Source organism: Bombina bombina, chromosome 6, assembly GCF_027579735.1.
Source record: "Bombina bombina isolate aBomBom1 chromosome 6, aBomBom1.pri, whole genome shotgun sequence".
In the NCBI taxonomy this organism is placed as follows: Eukaryota; Metazoa; Chordata; class Amphibia; order Anura; family Bombinatoridae; genus Bombina; species Bombina bombina.
This window is the reverse complement of record NC_069504.1, coordinates 814,906,991-814,928,299: the sequence shown is the minus strand read 5'-3', so window position 1 is coordinate 814,928,299 and position 21,309 is coordinate 814,906,991. Positions and strand designations below refer to the sequence as shown.

At 37.4% G+C, this 21,309-nt stretch overlaps 1 protein-coding gene across 2 annotated transcripts in view; it reads left to right on the top strand.

Moving 5' to 3' along the window:
- Window positions 1-3,840: 3,840 nt before the first annotated feature.
- Window positions 3,841-21,309, top strand: part of GTF2F1 (general transcription factor IIF subunit 1) — a 78,003-nt gene continuing 60,534 nt past the window's right edge. The window contains exon 1 of one of the 2 annotated variants that reach the window (XM_053718177.1): window positions 3,841-3,924. The gene's annotated coding sequence lies outside the window, so the exon portion shown is untranslated. The remainder of the gene's footprint in view (window positions 3,925-21,309) is intronic. The other variant, XM_053718176.1, reaches the window with a different exon arrangement.

Sequence of the window (21,309 nt, the reverse complement as noted above, 5' to 3'; positions counted from 1 at the left end):
GGGGTTAAAAGAAAGCTCCATATTGCTTATAGAGCTGCCTCAAGTGGTGGTGTAGAGCGTTACAACCAATCCATTGTTAAAATCCTCAAAAAGTTTGTGAGTGAAACAGGTAAAGACTGGGATATAAAACTACCTCTAGTCTTAATGGCATTAAGAGCAACTCCAAGTAGTGCTACCAAGATGTCACCTTTTGAGCTGATGACTGGTAGAAGAATGGTTCTACCTCAGCATCTGCTGTACCGTACATCAGACCAAAATTTGATAAACGCTGCCAATACATATCAATATGTGGAAAACTTAAGAAAGCACCTGCAATATGCCTTTGCATTTGCTCAAAGGAATTTAGAAAGAGCCGCAACTGCCACTAAAACCTATTATGATCTCAAAACATCCAAAAAGGAATATGAAATAAATGATAAAGTTTATCTTTATAACTTTGGAAGAGATCAGGTTAGGGAGAAGAAATTTCTTCCCTCATGGAAAGGTCCTTTTGTCATTACTGACAAAATATCTCCAGTGGCCTATAAAATACGGATCCCCAAAAATGAAGGTTTCATAGATAAATGGGTACATATAAATCAACTGCGGGCATGTCATCCCAGGTCCCAACTACAAGTCATAGAGGGAGAATGAAGTGTCATATCCCCAAATGCACTAAAGACATACTGTAATTTAAAGATGCCTAACTGATAAACATGAAAGCTCAAAATAACAAACTTTCTTCATAAGAGACTGTCTATGAGGTATACGGTTGATCCTCATCAAATACCACTGACTTTAAGCCAATTCAAATACATGTGTCCTACATCTATTTGAAGTTGGAAGGGGGATTTATGTCAGAGTATATGAATATTATGATGAATATTACATATGTGTACATATATATATATATATATATATGTATATTTTATACACTGTATATGTTAGATGAGAACTCAGGATTAATTAAACATGAGTTTGTTGAACACAGCTTCTAATACACGTCTATCAGGATTGACGATCAGTAGAGCCTTTTTGAAACACAAACATTTCTTTTCTAAAGGAAATAGCTCAGTGACCCTATTCATTTGACTATATATGCAGATTTTTATAACCTCAGAACATTTGGTGAGGTGAGAAAAGAATGTGTTCAAGGACCCCTTTGGAATTTGACACGTGTGATACAACAGTTCTATCTCACTGAATCTCTATTTGAAGACTTACTGCAAAAACCCCTCTTGGGGGAAGGTGACACAAATAAAATCAAATACACATCTGCACTGCTGGCTAAACAGGAAATATGCTGTTTTAAAGACTCTTACAACTCCTCATGGATTGACCCCATGTGATCTACATAGACAGGATTCACTTGGAATACAGTACAATACTGAATTAAAAATAAGCTATTATTCACATATAAATGCCAGGATACCGATAACATTGTAATGCATTTTAAACTAATAATTAGCAGTATTAAATTACCTAAATAAAATAAAATGTTAATAATATAACATATTTGGTATCAGAATAATCAGAAAAAAATAACCTAATATTAACCATCTGTAATTGGGGTTATATATGATTAATGCAGAGAGTGTGATCTGATTAAATAACCATTTTATAAAAAAAAAATTAACTTGCTTAAAAATGTCAGAAATGCTGTATTGTATTGCTATGTTGTACTGTATGCTGCCACCTGGTGTTATGTTGCGAGAACTACAGCCAGAAGGTTCTTTCTGGCTGTTAAAAATGAAATTTCCAAGGGCCAATCCGATTTAGACTTCCCAGATAACCAATGGGAAGGTCAGCTCCCGTAGTGCCACCCACATGATGTCATCAATGATTATATAATGGGAGTGTTGAATGCACAAGGGAGAGTTGTCTGTAACTTGTTGAAAATTAGTGATCTGATTTTGGCTGCGATATACCTGAAAAAAAAAAAAGTTCACTTCAGCAAGGAGCTTAAAACTTATCCTTGATTTGTGCAAAAACCTTCTTTCAAATGAGATGACCTAAAGACCGCTACGAATTGGTTCAAAATTGGTGAAGTATATTGTATTTTAAATTGGTAGTTATAAGCCTAGGTATTGTTCAAATCTGTGTCTGAATTGGCTAAGTAACTCATCTATACAAGTTCTGATATTGTTGGTTAATTTTGTATTAGGATAAATTGCAGTTAAATAGCAGAATATATATTTTATCCTATTGTTTGATAAACACTGTTTAGAATTGTATTGCTTGGATGTTAAAGGTTTTTAGTCCCATTGTGTTAAATAAATAAGGCTGAATTGTGAAGGTATATTGTTCTGGGTTTTGTAAGAAGAATAGCATATCTTAAGAGTTGGTTCTAACGCATATAAACTTTTATTTAGTTTCCTTTTATTGCAAATATAGTTCAATATGTTTATGGATATTAACTAAATAAAAGAATTCAGATATTTATATTAATTGTATGGTCTAGTAGGTGCATGGTTGATAAGGGTTTCTATTTCTTTGTATTGTGTTTATAACCCTGCCATAAACTTATATATATTATTTGGATAGCACTGCTAAGATTTTCATAAATATACTGACAGGTTACATTTTAATCCTGGCAGCCGCTCCAGCACTTCCTCCGCCCGTCGCAAGCCATCTTCGCGGGTCGAAAATGACGAATCCTGCTTCCTCCAATCACAGTGTTGCATCAAGCCAAGATTCCCCCGGGGGGGGAAGCTGATTTGTCATTTCTGACGTCTGCAGAGGCTTCCGAGGGCCGGGGAATCGCTGGAGCGGCTGCCAGGATTAAAAGGTACGTTTTTTAAGAAAACAGTGAAATGTCAATTTTAATGAATGAAAGTGCCCTTGTTTTTAATAGGTTTATTAAAAACAGGGCACAAATTCATCAGAATGGACCTTCACTAATGATTCGGAAAGAGGATGCAATTTTAAACAACTTTCTATTTTACTTCTATTATCAAATTTTATTTTTTTCTCACTGTATCTTTTGTTGGAAATTAGGGATGTAAGCAGGAGCGTGCATGTCTGGAATACTATAAAGCAGCAGTTTTGCAAGAATGTGATTCATTTGCAAGAGCACTAGATAACACTATTTCCTGTCATCCAGACACCTTCCTAGGTAGCTCTTCCATAAAGAATACCTTAAGAACGAAGCAAATTTTTTAATATGTCAATTGGAAACTTTTTAAAAATTGCTTGCTCTATCTGAATCACAAAAATAATTTTTATTTTTTATATCTCTTTGAGCCTAGTACTGTATTTTATTCCTACTCATGTTCTACATAAAGTTCAAGATGGAACCAGTAGTGGTAACATTTAAATACATTATATTTCCTTTTTTGAGATTCACACATGACACCTGTAAAAATAACACACACCTTTGCTTTTAACCCATTTTTGGAATCTGTGAAAATGAAAGTATTTTTTATTGATCGCACAGAAAAAAAACCCCAGTGCATTAACGTGTAAAATGAAAGTTTATTTTTTTTATCTCAAGGATTTTCAGCAATCAGTTCCTAGAATAAAGCTTGTGAATAAGAACCAGACTGTTTGCGACAAGACACTTTCTTTCAGTTGTCATTTCTTTTAAACACGCGTAATGAGCATATGGCACTTTATAATAATAAACAGCGATATGATTTTGAAATCATATTGTTTAATGCCCTTAAAGGAATTACGTGCTCTAATGTATGCACAACATTAGGAGGAGAGGTGCTTGACGAAACGGTAATACGAATTCGCCTTTCATGAGAAGACGAGAAATAATTCAATGACAGCTGCCAGTAAGAAAAATGGCGACTGCTATGTTCTTTGCTGCTCCGATTAAGCAGGATATTTCTACTGGTTCATGAAAACGCGTTGCCAGGTTTACGATCGTATGACCTGGAAGTGAATGGTTACAGAGAGCGGAAGTAAGGAACTGAATTTTAAAAGAATTCGCCTGCTCAGGTACTATGATTTGTTTTTCATTGTGTGTAATTGATTAACCCTAAATATAAGTACTGTAACACTTCTGCCTGCTACGGTACAGATAGGATCACAACTTAGAAGGCTTGCACAGTGATATTATTTGCTTGTAATTTTGTAGTTCTTGTCGTTGATCTTTTCGGAAGACTTTACATTGCATTGTGCTGGAATCTTTTTTCCCCCTCTATTTGGCGTGTGTCTATTTTCAATGTGTCACTATTAGTTTATTTGTCATTACTGCTGTGCTATTTACAACAGCCTGAAGCCAGCTCCCCAAATGATGTGCCACTCGCAGGCTGTGCCCCCATCTTGCTAACAACTGTGGCCCGACCCCACAATCTTCCCTGTAAACTCTGCTCATTTAAAAAGTGATAAATACAAACATATAACTGTGATATGGGTATAACACAATATTATAAGGATATGTGTACAACATAAGTCCAGGATCCTACAGTATGTAGTTCAATGGTCACACTGGATTCTTCAAGAAAAAATATATAAATAAAATGAAGTACAGTTTAACTTGATGATAATTCCCCAAACACTGCCAAGGCACTACGCACGTATAACAGAGGCTCAGCTTGCTCTGGAGATGACACACACCTGGTTTTATACTGCAAGGTAACTAGTATAGTATACATCCAGCACAACTATGAGAATGATAAAAATCGACTTTTATTAAAACAATTTACATAAATAAAAATCCAAAATATAGCTCCCAAACCATTGTCACTTGGGTATTAAACCACTATCTAGTGTCAGTGGGCGATACGTGCCGGCTCTGATCGGATGGAAGCGTATTAGGTTGGTATGCTATAGTAAGCTTCACTGCTTAGTATCCGGGACCGTCGCAATACCTTTCCTGGTGACATAGTTGATGGGGAGTGGCTATGATGTATTCCGACATACATTTCGCCGTATGCGTACAGCTTTTTCAAGGAAAATATAATATTGTGTTATACACATACCCATACCACATTGTTATATGTTTGTATTCATCACTTTTTAAGTAACTTATTGTTCTATACCACGGGGTCGATCCGATAAAAATCGTCGCCCGCAAAAGTCGGCGACGCCAATATTTGCGCGGGTTTGGTATCCTATATACGGCGTAACCTAGAAGTTACGCGCGTATATTTCTGCCGTCGCCCGTAGTTTTTTGGGCCATAGGCAGGTATACCAAACCCGCGCAGTTTGGTATCCAATATACAGCGTAAGGACTTACGTGGCGAAAATGGAGAAATCTTACTCCATTTTCACCTCGCCACAAAAAGCAGCCGTAAGAAGCCTTACGCTGACTATTGGAGCCCCGTAACTCCCTAAACTGGCTGCTAAAATAAACCTAACACCTAACGCATGCGCAATGTCTATCTCCCTGTCAACCGCGATCTGCTAAAATAAACCTAACACCTAACGCATGCGCAATGTCTATCTCCCTGTCAACCGCGATCTGCTAAAATAAACCTAACACCTAACGCATGCGCAATGTCTATCTCCCTGTCAACCGCGATCCCCCGCCGCAATCCATAATAAAGTATTTAACCCCTAAACCGTCACCATCTACATAAACTAACCCCCTACTGTGAGCCCCTAAAACCGCCACCATCTAACTGATCTATCCCCTAATGTGAACCCCTTACACCGCCGCCATCTATATTAAAATTATTAACCCCTAATTTAATCTACCTACCCCGCCGCCAGCTATATTATCTATATTAACCCTAAGTATATTATAGTTAATATAGTTATTACATTATATATATTAACTATATTAACCCTAATTATATTAGGGTTAATATAGTTAATATAGGTACTATAGTATTTATATAAACTATATTAACTCTATCTAACCCTAACACCCCTAACTAAATTCTTATTAAATAAATCTAATTCATATTATAAACTAAAATATTCCTATTTAAATCTAAATACTTACCTATAAAATAAACCCTAAGATAGCTACAATGTAATTAATAATTACATTATAGCTATGTTAGGGTTTATATTTATTTTACTGGTAAATTGTTAATTATTTTAACTAGGTATAATAGCTATTAAATAGTTATGAACTATTTAATAGCTACCTAGTTAAAATAATTACCCAATTACCTGTAAAATAAATCCTAACCTTAGTTACAAATACACCTACATTATCAATACATTAAATAAACTACAAATATCTATCTAAAAATACAATTAAATAAACTAAACTAAATTACAAAAACAAACAAACACTAAATTACAAAAAATAAAAAAAAAGATTACAAGATTTTTAAGCTAATTACACCTATTCTAAGCCCCCTAATAAAATAATAAAGCCCCCCAAAATAAAAAAATTCCCTACCCTATTCTAAATTAAAAAAAGTTCAAAGCTCTTTTACCTTACCAGCCCTTAAAAGGGCCTTTTGTGGGGGCATGCCCCAAAGAAAACTGCTCTTTTGCCTGCAAAAGTAAAACACAATACCACCCCCCAATATTACAACCCACCACCCACATACCCCTAATCTAACCCAAACCCCCCTTAAATAAACCTAACACTACCCCCCTGAAGATCTCCCTACCTTGTATTCACCCAGCCGGGCCGAACCGATCCTGGCGATGTGTTCCAGCAAGCGGCAGAGAGTCTTCTTCCATCCGGGCGATGTCTTGAAGCAAGCGGCAGAGAGTCTTCTTCCATCGGCGACGTCTTCAAGCAAATCGGCATCTTCAATCTTCTTACTTCGCTCCTCCGCGCGGAGCATCCTTCCGGCACGACGACTTCCCGACGAATGAGGTTCCTTTAAATGACGTCATCCAAGATGGCGTCCGCCGAATTCCGATTGGCTGATAGGATTCTATCAGCCAATCGGAATTAAGGTAGAAAAATCTGATTGGCTGATTGAATCAGCCAATCAGATTCAAGTTCAATCCGATTGGCTGAACCAATCAGCCAATCGGATTGAACTTGAATCTGATTGGCTGATTCAATCAGCCAATCAGATTTTTCTACCTTAATTCCGATTGGCTGATAGAATCCTATCAGCCAATCGGAATTCGGCGGACGCCATCTTGGATGACGTCATTTAAAGGAACCTCATTCGTCGGGAAGTCGTCGTGCCGGAAGGATGCTCCGCGGCGGAGGAGCGAAGTAAGAAGATTGAAGATGCCGATTTGCTTGAAGACGTCGCCGATGGAAGAAGACTCTCTGCCGCTTGCTTCAAGACATCGCCCGGATGGAAGAAGACTCTCTGCCGCTTGCTGGAACACATCGCCTGGATCGGTTCGGCCCGGCTGGGTGAATACAAGGTAGGGAGATCTTCAGGGGGGTAGTGTTAGGTTTATTTAAGGGGGGTTTGGGTTAGATTAGGGGTATGTGGGTGGTGGGTTGTAATGTTGGGGGGTGGTATTGTGTTTTATTTTTGCAGGCAAAAGAGCAGTTTTCTTTGGGGCATGCCCCCACAAAAGGCCCTTTTAAGGGCTGGTAAGGTAAAAGAGCTTTGAACTTTTTTTAATTTAGAATAGGGTAGGGAATTTTTTTATTTTGGGGGACTTTATTATTTTATTAGGGGGCTTAGAATAGGTGTAATTAGCTTAAAAATCTTGTAATCTTTTTTTTATTTTTTGTAATTTAGTGTTTTTTTTTTTTGTAGTTTAGTTTATGTAATTGTATTTTTAGATAGATACAGGTAGCCCTCAGTTTACGCCAGGGTTAGGTTCCAGAAGGAATGGTTGTAAATTGAAACCGTTGTAAATTGAAACCCAGTTTACAATGTAAGTCAATGGGAAGTGAGGGAGATAGGTTCCAGGCCCCTCTCAAAATTGTCATAAGTAACACCTAATACATTATTTTTAAAGCTTTGAAATGAAGACTTTAAATGCTAAACAGCATTATAAACCTAATAAAATAATCACACAACACAAAATATATAATTAAACTAAGTTAAATGAACAAAAACATTTGCTAAACAGCATTATAAACCTAATAAAATAATCATACAACACAGACTTAACTTTCTGCAAACAGTTCATTCTATGCATTCCAATCTGGACTGATTTATAGACAGGAAGATCCTGTTCCTTTGAAATCTGCTCGATAGCGCAGGTCTGGTTAAACTGATTAATTTCAGCTTGCTTGGCTTTGCTGCAACACAAGCGGACAGCTCCACCTACTGTCTATTTTAATAAATGCACTGCTTCTCAATGCTTTTCAATAGCAGTCACATGACTGGAAAAAAAGGTTGTTATTCTGAAACGGTGTAAATTGAACCATTGTAAAACGAGGGCCACCTGTATTTGTAGTTTATTTAATTTATTGATAGTGTAGGTGTATTTGTAACTTAGGTTAGGATTTATTTTACAGGTAACTGGGTAATTATTTTAACTAGGTAGCTCTTAAATAGGTAATAACTATTTAATAGCTATTATACCTAGTTAAAATAATTAACAATTTACCTGTAAAATAAATATAAACCCTAACATAGCTATAATGTAATTATTAATTACATTGTAGCTATCTTAGGGTTTATTTTATAGGTAAGTATTTAGATTTAAATAGGAATATTTTAATTAATAATATTAATATTAGATTTATTTTAATAAGAGTTTAGTTAGGATGTTAGAGTTAGATAGGGTTATTATACTTAATATATATATATATAATATAATAACGATATTAACTATATTAACCCTAATATAATTAGGCTTAATATTGTTAATATATATAATATATTAACTATATTAACCCTAATATAATTAGGGTTAATATAGTTAATATAGCTGGCGGCGGTGTAGGGGGATTAGATTAGGGGTTAATACATTTATTATAGGTGGCCGCGGTGTAGGGGGATGTAGATTGTAGGCAAAAGAGCAGTTTACTTTGTGACAAAGCCCCGCCAAAAGCCCTTTTAAGGGCTGGCAAAAGAGCTGTTACTTTGGGGCAATGCCACGCAAAAAGCCCTTTTCAGGGCTATTTGTAGGGTTAGACTTAGGTTTAGTGGTAGGGATAGTTTAGTATTTTAGGGGTTAAATAATTTAATATAGATGGCAGCGGGGTAGGGGGATTAGATTAGGGGTTAATAATTTTAAAATAGATAGCGGCGGGGTAGGGGCTCACTTTAGGGGGTAGGTAAGGTAGATGGCGGCGGTGTTAGGGGCTCACTTTAGGGGGGTTATAGATTTAATATAGCTGGCGGCGGTTTAGGGGTTAATACATATTTTATTGTTAGGCTAGTGAGGGGGGATAGCGGATAGAGGGTTAGACGTGTTGGGCTATGTTAGGGAGGCGTGTTAGACAGTGCGGGTGATTTAGACTTTAGTCAGGTTTTGTAGGCGCCGGCAGTTTCTAACGTGCCGCAAGTCACTGGCGACGCCAGAAATTTGGACTTGCGCAGATTTCTGGACATCGCTGGTTTGTCAGACTTACGGCACGTTAGCATCTGACGGCGCAGTATATGGGATAGCTCGAGTTGCGAGCTAAAACTGTGGGCGACGCGGGTTCCCTCGCTTGCGCCGCAAACTACGATCTATATCGGATCGCGCCCCACAAGTGATCACTGTACTTTTATTTTTTAAAGGGACAGTAAAGTCATAACTATACATTCATGATTTAGACCAGTGTTTTTCAACCAGTGTGCCGTGGCACACTAGTGTGCCGTGAGAGATCCTCAGGTGTGCCACGGCAGACTGACAACAGTGTGACATATTTTGTAAACTTTGCTTGTTTTTTACTCCCAATGCAGGGGTAGTTTGTAGGAGGCATGGCATAACAGCACAATACATACAGTATGTGTGTGTTTGTGTGCATGTGTATATATATATGCTGTATTAGGCTACAATGTGTGATTTTTTTAAAATTTTTGGATGGTGGTGTGCCACAGGATTTTTTAATGTAAAAAAGTGTGCCACGGCAAAAAAAAGGTTTAAAATCACTGATTTAGACAGAGTATACATTTTTTTAAACAAGTTAACAATTTACTTCTAATATTTAATTTTCTTCTTTCTCTTGTTATCCTTTGCTGAAAGGTTTATCTTGGTAAGCTCAGAAGCAGCACAGAACTTAGGTTCTAGCTGCTGATTGGTGGCTGCATATATATATATATATATATATATATACCGATTGTCATTGGCTCACCCATGGGTTCAGTTATAAATCAGTAGTGCATTGCTGCTCCTTCATCAAATGATACAAAGAGAATAAAGCAAATGTGATAATAGAAGTAAACTGGAAAGTTTTTTTAAAATTGTATGTTCTACCTAAATCATGAAAACAAAATGTTTGGGTTTCATGTCCCTTTAAGTTATGCTCATTGCTAGACAAGGAACATTTTGCCTTTCATCAGCTCTGTCATACAAAATAATCTTACACTCACATTTGCTGCATGTACAATATACCAATTAAATACCGCAAACAATATATTGCCATCTGAGATGTCCATGACCTAATCTAAAAATTAGTAATCACCAACTCTGTTTTTAAATGAACTTAGAAATTGACTGGTTTTTTTTTTTTTTTACAATTGTGTATATTCCAGTTATTTCATATTACACGGGGTGATAAAATATCACTATGGTGGGCGGAGTCAACTGCCGAGGTGGATGGTCGCATTTCTACAGTGCTCCGCCTCCAAATATTCTAAAAGGGGCCTACTTAACTTTTTTATAGCTCAAATTTATTCAGAGGCGAGCCCCAGTAACATAAGCTATCCTAAGTCTAAGTCCGGGAGCCTACAAAGACTCTACTGCATTCGATCTGACATTCCGTCAAGACAAGTCATACAAGGATTATGATATCCGAGATAACCAAGATGGCGACGACCTCGTGGGATAAAGAAATCCTGAGACTACTAGAGGCCCACTTCTCACAATTAAGGCTAACACTTATAAAGGCGTTTGACCAGGTGCCACAGGCTAACGCAGATTTGGAGAACCCAGGGAAGCTACAAGGCCCTTATGAGGGCAATCTGCATGATAACTCTGTGCCCTCCCTATACAGGACTAGATGCGATAGAGCTGGCCGGAAACAAGATGAAAGGGACTAGTCTATGCTGAGCACCTTGTTACCGACCGGGTCAGTTACCTCCTTAATTATTGCTACCAACCAATATGAGCCGCCTTCTATCCAACAGCGTAACTCTAACTGGCAAAAGGAACAGATGTATCCTAGGCCCTACTTACAACATCTCCTGCTTTCACCTATCTCACTTTTTGCCAGGGAGTTGCACGGCACAGCGGTTCTAGCTAGCGGCAACGATCATACTATGTCCCAACACCGAAATTCCGGGAAGAAGACTCTTGAGGAGGGGGATCAGCTTGATCTTGTCTGGTACGATGTTCTTGGAGTGGCAATGAAAGGGAAACTCTACCTGTTCGCTCCAGTGGGCTCTTTTTCAATGTCGGAGAGCATACTGCTGTGGAAATCTTGTGTTACAGGTCTGGATCGTTTTATGGCCGGGAGTCGGCCTCTATGGCAGATGGACTCTTTACTTTGGCAATTTTTGGACACTGTATCCTATCGGTTTCGATTGGGGATAGGCTGAAGGTTTATCTGCGATGGCATTCCTCTTCAGGTCCTATTATCAGACTCTACCTTGTCGGAATGTCTAACTCTACTCTGGTATAAAAGGTTTAGTGCTAGCTTTTAAGAAAGACTTACTCTTGAATATCTAGCATAGGATTCTCATGTTTCCATGGGTACTTCATTGTTTAATTTGTTAGCGATTTAGATATAGAATAAACTGTTATTATTGCTATGAAAAACTAATTTTAATCAAAGAAGGCAAACAATTAGCTTTATTCTTAGATCAAATAATATCAGTAGACCACAATGATTAAAACTTAACCCACCTCGCTTTATTAACCCTATATACACACACAATATTGGAAGAATCCTTGTAGATAGGGGTCTTATGATTAGGAAATAGTATATATAAATCATTTGTAGGGTCCCATGACAATGTTTTTACACAATGTGGCCTACTAAGATCCATAAAACATAGTCTTATTTGGGTCTACTTATTTTTAACATTTCAATTTACCTACCTCCAATTTTGCTTATATCTATTAAACGAAAGTGTACCTGCACTTTATATGTTTGCACGTTTTGTAATACTTTCATATTGCTTTTCCATGGCAGCTCACACTCTATTAGATGTTCATGCTATACATTGAGAGTGTGCCCTACCCTTCTTATAATGTCCTAGTTTTAGAGCAATTATGTTGAATTCAAGTTGGATAAGTGTTTAAAATGTGTTATGTTATTATTCTTGTGCCTTATGTTTTTAATACATAGTTCTTAGTTTTTTTTTAAAAAAAGAGAGAAGGGAAAGGGAGAAAAAAAAAGTAGTTCATTTTAGCTTATATTTTCACTGTTAGAATATACTCTATAAGTGGAGGTAACTGTTTGTGGTTATGCAGTCTGCACACTGTTACAGTTTGAGTTCCTACAGACTTGACATATTTCCGCTATGATTCACCGTTTGTTTAACTCCCTTTTGGGCTCTAATGATATCTTCTGGTCTACATACTAAGATAGCTCCCATTATCTGTCAAATATGTGTATATTGATACTGTGGTGGTTAAGGCTCCTAAGAGCAATTGGCAGTATTTTTTTTTTTTTTTTTTTTAAACAACTTTATTGAAGATCAAATAAAGCAGTACAAATATTGGGAGACGCAGCTCCGCTATAATTCAACTCCAACAGTTGTCACATTTTATTGAGTCACATATCTGATCTATAAAATACGTCATAACAGTGTGAAATAACTCAATTTGTTTTCTAGACCTCCTTAAAGGTCAAAAACAATGTCAAATAATTCTTGAGGAGGTATCTAATACTCCTGCCATAAGCAAAGAAGCCAAAAGGGCTTAGAAAAACAAAAGCAAAATACAAAAAAAAAAAAAAAGGGGTCCCGTCCCGTCTGCATCTCCTTATGAGGCCTATATCTCATTTGTGTACTTTGTCCTTGGTAGCTTGCTTATACACGTCCCAGGAATGGGACATCTCAGTATAAATCCTCCATTTTCTCATTTTTAAGATAATAATATTCCTCTAGTTCAATCAAATCCGAAACCTTCCCAACCCACATACTTAGTGAAGGAGCGTCTCCATGTCTCCAGTTTTTAGCAATCAATACCTTAACCCCATTGGTCATGATCTTAAATAGGCGAAGATAAGGTTTATATTTAATATTAGGGGGTTTATTCAATAGCCATATCAGGGGGTCTAATGGAAGTTCAACTCCCAATATAAGTTCTATCTCAGAGATTACCTGTCTCCAAAAATTTTGAATGGTGTTACACCACCACCACATATGTGCGGCACCACTGTTTACATGCCCACATCTCCAACATTGGTTTGGTTGCGAACGGAATAGGCGATGTAATTTCTGGGGAGTAAGATACCATCTGTGTAACAATTTGAAGTTAATCTCCAAAATGGAGGAAGAAATCGAGGATTTCATAGTGGCCTGGAGCATAGAGACGCTCGTCTGAGGAAGGATAATGATTCCAAGATCAGTTTCCCATCTCTCCAGATATGGGGGTACATATCCTGGTGGTTTCTGGATCAACAGTTTATATATTTTGGACAAGGTATGTCTAAGAGGTGGGGCCAGTATGCATAGTGATTCAAAGTTCGTCAGTGGTCTTGTCATATTATTATGTCCCTTATGTCCAAGTATGACATTTCTTGCCTGTCTGTATGTGAACCAACTAGCGAAACATTCATGACCTTCAGCTATTAAATCAGATTGTGTGCGCAGAGATTCATCAGCAATCATAGATCGTACTGCAAAATCTCTGTTAACCATTTTCGTTACTGAAGAGTTTGAGAAAGGACGTAATGTAAATTCACCATTTTCTATTAAAGATGTCAGTGGGGATGGGATAGAGGAGATAAATATTGATGTTAATTGTTTTCATCCAGACCTGAAATGTCTCATGTATCACAGGATTATCACATGTTAAAGTTTTAAGTTTGTTGGGGTCAGCCCAGCACAAATGTCCAAGGTGAGGTCTCTGGGATATTAAATGCTCTAAAGGGACCCATCGTTTATGATGAAAGTGAACGTTCCAATCCACAATCCTTTGTAAAAATATAGCCTGTCTATATAGTGCAAGGTTTGGAACCCCCAATCCTCCCTGTATCTTGGGAGATTGCATTGTGTGTTGATTAATTCTTGGCGGTTTTTTGTTCCATATAAAGTCCCCAAATGCTTTTTGTATGGAGGGCAAATAGTTCCTCGGGAGGGGAATAGGTAATGTTTGGAGGTAATAGAGTATTCTCGGGAATACATTCATCTTAATGACATCTATACGTCCTAGCCAAGATAGCCGTTTGGATCTCCACGATGAGAGGTCATTAATAATTGTACGTTTAATTGGAATGTAGTTCAGTTTGAACATACTGTCAAGTGTGGGGGAGAGTTTAATTCCTAAGTAATTAAGAGCAGAGGGGCACCATGAAAACGATTTTTTTGATGGCTGTCAAGTAAGTATCGTTCAAGTTTATATTTAGAATTTTCGATTTGCACTTATTAATGGAAAAATTGGATAGTATGTGAAATGTCTCAAATTCTGTAACCAAGTGTGGAATTGATTCCCCAGGGTCTGTGAGAGAGAAAAGCATATAATCTGCAAAGAGGGAGACCGCATACTGTTGAGGGCCAATATCAACACTGTGTATTTGTGGGTTTTGTCTAATGCTTGTAGCTAATGTTTCTATCACGCAGGTAAATAAAAGAGGTAATAGCGGGCACCCTTTACAGGTCCCACTGGTTATAGGGAAGGGGGTGGAAAGGGATCCATTTATCAGAATGCGTGCGCTGGGCTGGGAGTATAGAGAAAAGATTCTAGTTATTATTTGGGGACCTAGGCCCATATGTATCAAGGTGGCTTTTAAGAAGTCTCAGGCAACATGGTCAAAGGCCTTTTCTGCATCTGTTGACAAAAATACAGATGGAATATCTTTACTTTTAACATAATGAATTAAATGTAAGGCCCTGATCGTGTTGTCCTTAGCCTCCCGTCCCAGGATGAAGCCCACTTGGTCTGGGTGGATGATATCGGGGAGGATTCCATTTAATCTGTGGGCTAATATTTTCGCAAAAATTTTGATATCCGTGTTTAATAACGAGATGGGACAATAATTTGCGGGAAGGACTAGTGTTTTATTCGGTTTTGGTAACAGTATTATATGTGCTTCCAGAGCCCTTATAGAAGAGTCAATAGACTGAAAGTAGTTTAAAATGTAGGGGGACAATATTTCTTTGAAAACCGAGAAATATTTGTGGCCAAAGCCATCCGGACCTGGAGTTTTCCCCGTCGGTAAGTCTTTGATAACTAAATGTAATTCTTCTAAAGTTAAAGGTTCCTCTATTCGGTCTCTCTGTTCAGACGTGATGTTGGGTAATTTCAAGTGTCTAAGGAAATTGTCTAACATTTGTGGTCTTGTCACAGAGCTATTTACATGTGTGCCAGATATGTTTTGGATATTGTATAGCTTTTGGAAGAAATTTTTAAAGGTATGAGCAATGCTTCGCGTGGAATAGTGTGAGCATCCCTTTTCATCAGTAATTTGTAGAATATATTTCTTATGTGTCTTGTGTTTGAGATATCTAGCTAGTAGACGACCAGATTTGTTACGTCCCTCGTAGTGTTTTTGTTGGTTATGTAAGGCACGTCTTTTATGCTCTTTAGATAGATGTGATGCAAGCCTTTGTCTCTCCAATGTAAGTTCCGCCAGTAGGTCCCTATCTGACGGGGATTGTTTGTGTCTAGCTTCAAGGTGTTGTATTTTAAGTAGAAATTACTTAATGGAATCGCTTTTGGTTTTGTTGATATATGCTTTCATGGCCATCAATTCGCCTCTAACTACACTTTTATGTGCCTCCCACAACAGTTGTGGGGAAGTCTCGGGATTAGTATTAATCTGAAAATATTCAGTTATCACTTTGGTGATCTTTAAAACATTCTGTGTGTCTGTTAAGAGAGTCGTCCAGTCTCCAGATGAAATCTTTTATGGGTTTAGATGGCCAGGATAGAGAGCTAACTATGGAGGCATGGTCTGACCACGTTATCGGACAAATTTTTGCGGACTTAAACAATGTCAAGCCTCCCATGTCAGCGAATATATATAGTCAATTCTAGTATATATCTCGTGTGGGAATGAATAGTCCCTGAGTTGGGGGTGTAGTATTCTCCAAACATCATGTGCAACGATACTTTTAAGGTGAAATTTTATTTTATTTATTTGGGATAAAGGAAATGAAGAGTGACGTGATGAACAATCCATGTCAGGGTTCAATGCTACATTGAAATCCCCGCACATGATAAGTACTCCTTTCTGGTTATCTAATATTAGGTTAAAAGAGTGTTGATCAGAATTAGGGGCATATAAAGATATAAGGTTTACAGGTCTATTATATAATACTAGACCTATTAGGATAATATATCTTCCCTCTTTGTCTTTGATAGTTTGCAATTCTAAAAAGGGAATACCTCTCTTGATTAAAATACCTACTCCTTGTTTTTTATGTTTGTTGTGTGAGGCCCAGTAGCATGCGCCATAGAGGCGAGCAAAAGTTGAGGGTTCCCTTCCCTTTCTAAAATGTGTCTCTTGGAGAAACACTATACCGGTTCCATGACTGCGAAAATCTCTTAAAACCAATTATCTTTTATTAGGGATATTTAGACCTTTAGCATTGACAGAGTATAAGTGTAGGCTGTTGGTAGGTGGAGGTTGAGTCTGGCGTTTAGCCATATTTAGAGTGATGTGTGGAGACAGTGAGCACTATGTGTGAGTACCTTGAATGAGAGTACACATTGATAGTATGCTTAGGAGTGCTGAACGGGACAGGAACATTACCTAAAAATAAAAAGGTCAAAAACAATAAACAAATGAAGTATAAATCAAGAATTGACATGTTTTCAAACATGAGGTAGCACGTCTTTAACTAAGTCTCCGGCTCTTCTAATAATAATATAAATAGGAGAGGGGACTCCCAACTTGTTTTATCTAGATAGCTAGTCAGCAAAAATGAACATTATTCTATAATAAACAATTATATTAATAACATACTGTTAACGTTTAGAATAGTGTGATTATATTTTGAATGACACAGTATATAACCTAACATTGATTAACTGTTTGACGTCATTAAGTCGTCATTTTGGGTAACAGGCGTAGTAACCTATCATCTATGTTTGCAAAGGTGAGACCAATAACATAACTTTGTGATAAAATTAAAACGTCTCATGTTGGTGTTACATATATATCTAGATATCTAAGTGACATCAAAAACGTAACAAGAGAACAACCCAGCTGTGGGGCTCCAACCAGTCTCTCTTTAATAAGGAGCACAACTCAGGATAATTAAACAAAGATAAAAAAAGAATCTCTCTAAACACGAACATAACAATTAGCAACTACATAGCAATTATCAACTATGACTTCTGGTCGAATCTTATAGTATAAGTCTGAGACAGGTAAACAAGATTATAACCGTAATATTGGATGTACTTATCAGACCATATACTGCGAACCGGAAAGTCATCATCTCTAGAAGGAAGCAGAAAGGACAAACACTGTTAAAGTGTAATGAACATTCAAGTATCAATCATCTTCCATCTTCTTTTTCTTGTGGTGAACAGTAGACCATTGTGCTCTCTGGGGAAGAGGAGCCGCCCCACAGTGTGGTAGAGGTGCTTGTGGAGTAGGTGGTGAAAAGTCAATATTTAGACCCTTAGAGAAAGAGGTCAAATCATTTGGTTCTTTATATATGTGTGTTCTCCCTTCCCTCTGAACTATAAGGCTGAAGGGGAATCCCCAGCGATATTTCACTTTCCTCTCCTGAAGGCTTTGTGTAATGAAGCAGATTTCTCTCCATTTTTCAACGTAATCTGATGGCAGGACATAATCTGACTTGTTTCCAGATTGCTTCCTTATCCAAATAGTTGGCAAATTTTATAATGATGTCTCTTGGTGGATTGGGGGGGATTGGCATAGGTTTCAGCGCACAATGTGCTCTTTCCATAGATGTTTCCGAAAGCTTGAGGGTTCGTATGATGTATTCAAATAATTGCAAAAGGTATGAAGGTAAGGATTCTCTAGTAGCCTTTATATCACTTACTGAAAAGCATATCTAGATATGCTCAGTAGCTGCTGATTGGTTGCTGTACATAGAGGCCTTGTGTGATTGGCTCACACATGTGCATTGCTATTTCTTCAACAAAGGATATCTAAAGAATTGAGCAAATTACATAATAGAAGTAAATTGGAAAGTTGTTTAAAATTACATGCCCTATCTGAATCATGAAAGTTTAATTTTGACTAGACTGTCCCTTTAATAGTTTCAGACTTACCCTACAATCACTAGGAAACCCCAGATAATCGCCACAACTAAAGGCTGTATATCTCTTATTTCAATAGTATATTAGTAAATTTAGGTGTTGAAGATGGGCTTAAAAGTATAGCTGAAAGTTCAACCGCTCTTAGATATATTACTCATCCTCCGCTCTAGGTATGAGTTACCCCTGTAGCTTTCACTATGTCACTTTCTTTTTGGCTGCGGAAGTTTGTTAATTTGAAATGTACACCTGTTGTTGGGGCTTTTCAACAAAAGATACCAAAAGAACGAAGAAAAATTGATAATAGAAGTAAATTAGAAAGTTGTTTAAAATCGCATGCTCTATCTGAATCATGACAGACAAATTTTGGGTTTCATATCCCTTAGTCAGTGGATAAATTAACTAGTGGGATAAGTTACTTTTGAAGCATGGTGGTTTCATGAGATTTTGTATAAATAACCAATAATCACAAAATGTAATTACATATACAGAAGCAACAAGTCGAAGTCCTCCTATATTGCTTTCTAGAATACAGTTAACAGGTAATTGTAAGAGTATACAACTGTATACCCCCTCTGAGGAAGCGTTCTTGTGAAACGCGCGTCAGGTGTCACTAGGAGAAGCTCTGTCTCTCCTTTTTTAAATTGCTTACCGGATGTTCTAAACCTTTAAACTTTATTGATATTACTCTCAGCAATGCAGATGATTAGTATAATAGAAATATAGCCCCCCAGATTGCAGGGGCTTAGTCAATAGTTCTTTTTCATCTGCTTGCTGTTGTAGTCATTTGATTTAATTTATTTCTCATAATTGTGGGACGGTTGAACATTCTGGTCTAAGTGTTTTTAATTTCAGCCTATGCTGTTTGTATGAATGAAACTCTTTTGTATATTGTAAATAAAGATTTAGTATGAATGGATTTATCTAACTGTTAACCCTTTAACGCCATTAGGACATTGTATTCCATCCAAATTTTGCTGGGCTTTAGCGCCGAAGGACAGAATACAACTTCCTAATCGCTTGGCTTTCCTGAAGCCACTGGCACTTCCCTGATGGGATCGCTGTCTGGTGAGCGTGCCTAGCATCATAAGGACGCCGCCCTGACGCGATCCCATCATTGAAATCTCGTGATCACGTACACGATCGCGAGATTTCAATTTGTTCCGATGTAGGCACGTTAACCCCGGCACAAAAGGGTTAAACACCACTTTGTTGATATTTTGATAAAGCAGTATCACATTCTCTATTACACAGAAAAGAGCGATCTTTAAACAGTTGTATACTCTTTTACAATTACCTGTTAATTGTGTTCTTGCTCTTATTCTGTGGCAAGAAACCTATAATTATATAGGTGAAGAATCACACCACATAATTTATTATATTATATAGTTTTTTTTGCAGATTATCTTACTGCCTTTCCCCCACATTCTACATTTTTCAATTGCATTCTAGAATGTTTGACTTTAAAGGGAACACTGAACCCATTTTTATTCTTTCGTGATTCAGATAGAGCATGCAATTTTAAACAACTTTCTAATTTACTCCTATTATCAATTTTTCTTTGTTCTCCTGCTTTCTTTATTTGCAAAAGAAGGCATCTAAGCTATTTTTTTGGTTCAGACCATGGAAAGCACTTGTTTATTGGTAGGCGAATTTACTCACCAATCAGCAAGAACAACACAGTGTGTTCACCAAAAATTGTCCGGCATCTAAACTTACATTCTTGCATTTAAAATAAAGATACCAAGAGAATGAAAAGAATTTGATAATAGGAGTAAATTAGAAAGTTGCTTAAAATTGTATGCTCTATCTGAATCACAATATAAAAAATTTGGGTTCAGTGTCCCTTTAAAGGGACAGTCTACTCCAGAATGTTTATTGTTTAAAACTATATATAATACCTTTGTTATCCATTCCCCAGTTTTGCCTAACCAACATGGTTATATTTATATACTTTTTACCTCTGTGATTACCTTATTTCAGTTCTTTTGACAGACTTGCATTTTAGCCAGTCAATGCTGACTCATAAATAACTCCACGGGATTGAGCACAATGCTATTTAAATGACCACAAGAACACAATCAATAGCGCTGCTGACCATAATTCGCAATAAACAATAACACTTAAAATGGCACGAATTATTGTAAATGCTTCTTTGGGATCCCCTTTGTTCAGAAATAGCAGATATTTATGCTTTGGCCGCTAAATGCTGCTGCGCACCACACTTGTATAATGCCCAGCAGTGAAGGGGTTAATTATAGGTAGCTTGTAGGGTTAATTTTAGCTTTAGTGTAGAGATCAGCCTCCCACCTGACATCCCACCCCCTGATCCCTCCCCTACCTTACAATTGTCACCTCCATTTTAAGTACTGGCAGAAAGTCTGCCAGTATGAAAATAGTCACCTCCATCTTAAGTACTGGCAGAAAGTCTGCCAGTATGAAAATACGTTTTATTTTATTTTTTTAAATAATTTTTTTAAAACAATATATTTGCTGCAGTGTAGGTTTCCCCAAATAAGCTCTCTAACCCTCCCCCCTCTACCTATTTGCCACCATCTTAGGTACTGGCAGCTGTCTGTCCATACCCAGTTTGCTGCAAAATTGGCAACATTTAAAAATAAAATAAAAGTTCCATTTCTTTCCTAAGATATGGTGAGTCCACGGAGTCATCTTCAATTACTGTTGGGAAAATCACTCATGGCCAGCAGGAGGAGGCAAAGAGCACCACAGCAAAGCTGTTAATTATCACTTCCCTTCCCACAACCCCCAGTCATTCTCTTTGCCTGCGGTGCAAGGAGGAGGTGAATTTTTGGGGACCTGGTATGCAGACTTAGTGGTAATGTTATCTCTCCACTTTGGTGACTGCCCTGAGGAAGAACCTTCTGAGCAGGGCCCCTTCATCTAAATCTTATTTCTCTGATGCTGCCTGCTTGGAGATTGAACGCTTGGTTTTGTCTAAGCGTGGGTTTTCTGAGTTGGTCATTGAGACCATGATTCAGGCTTGCAGGCCAGTTTCTAGAAGTTTTGTCATAGATTATGACGTAC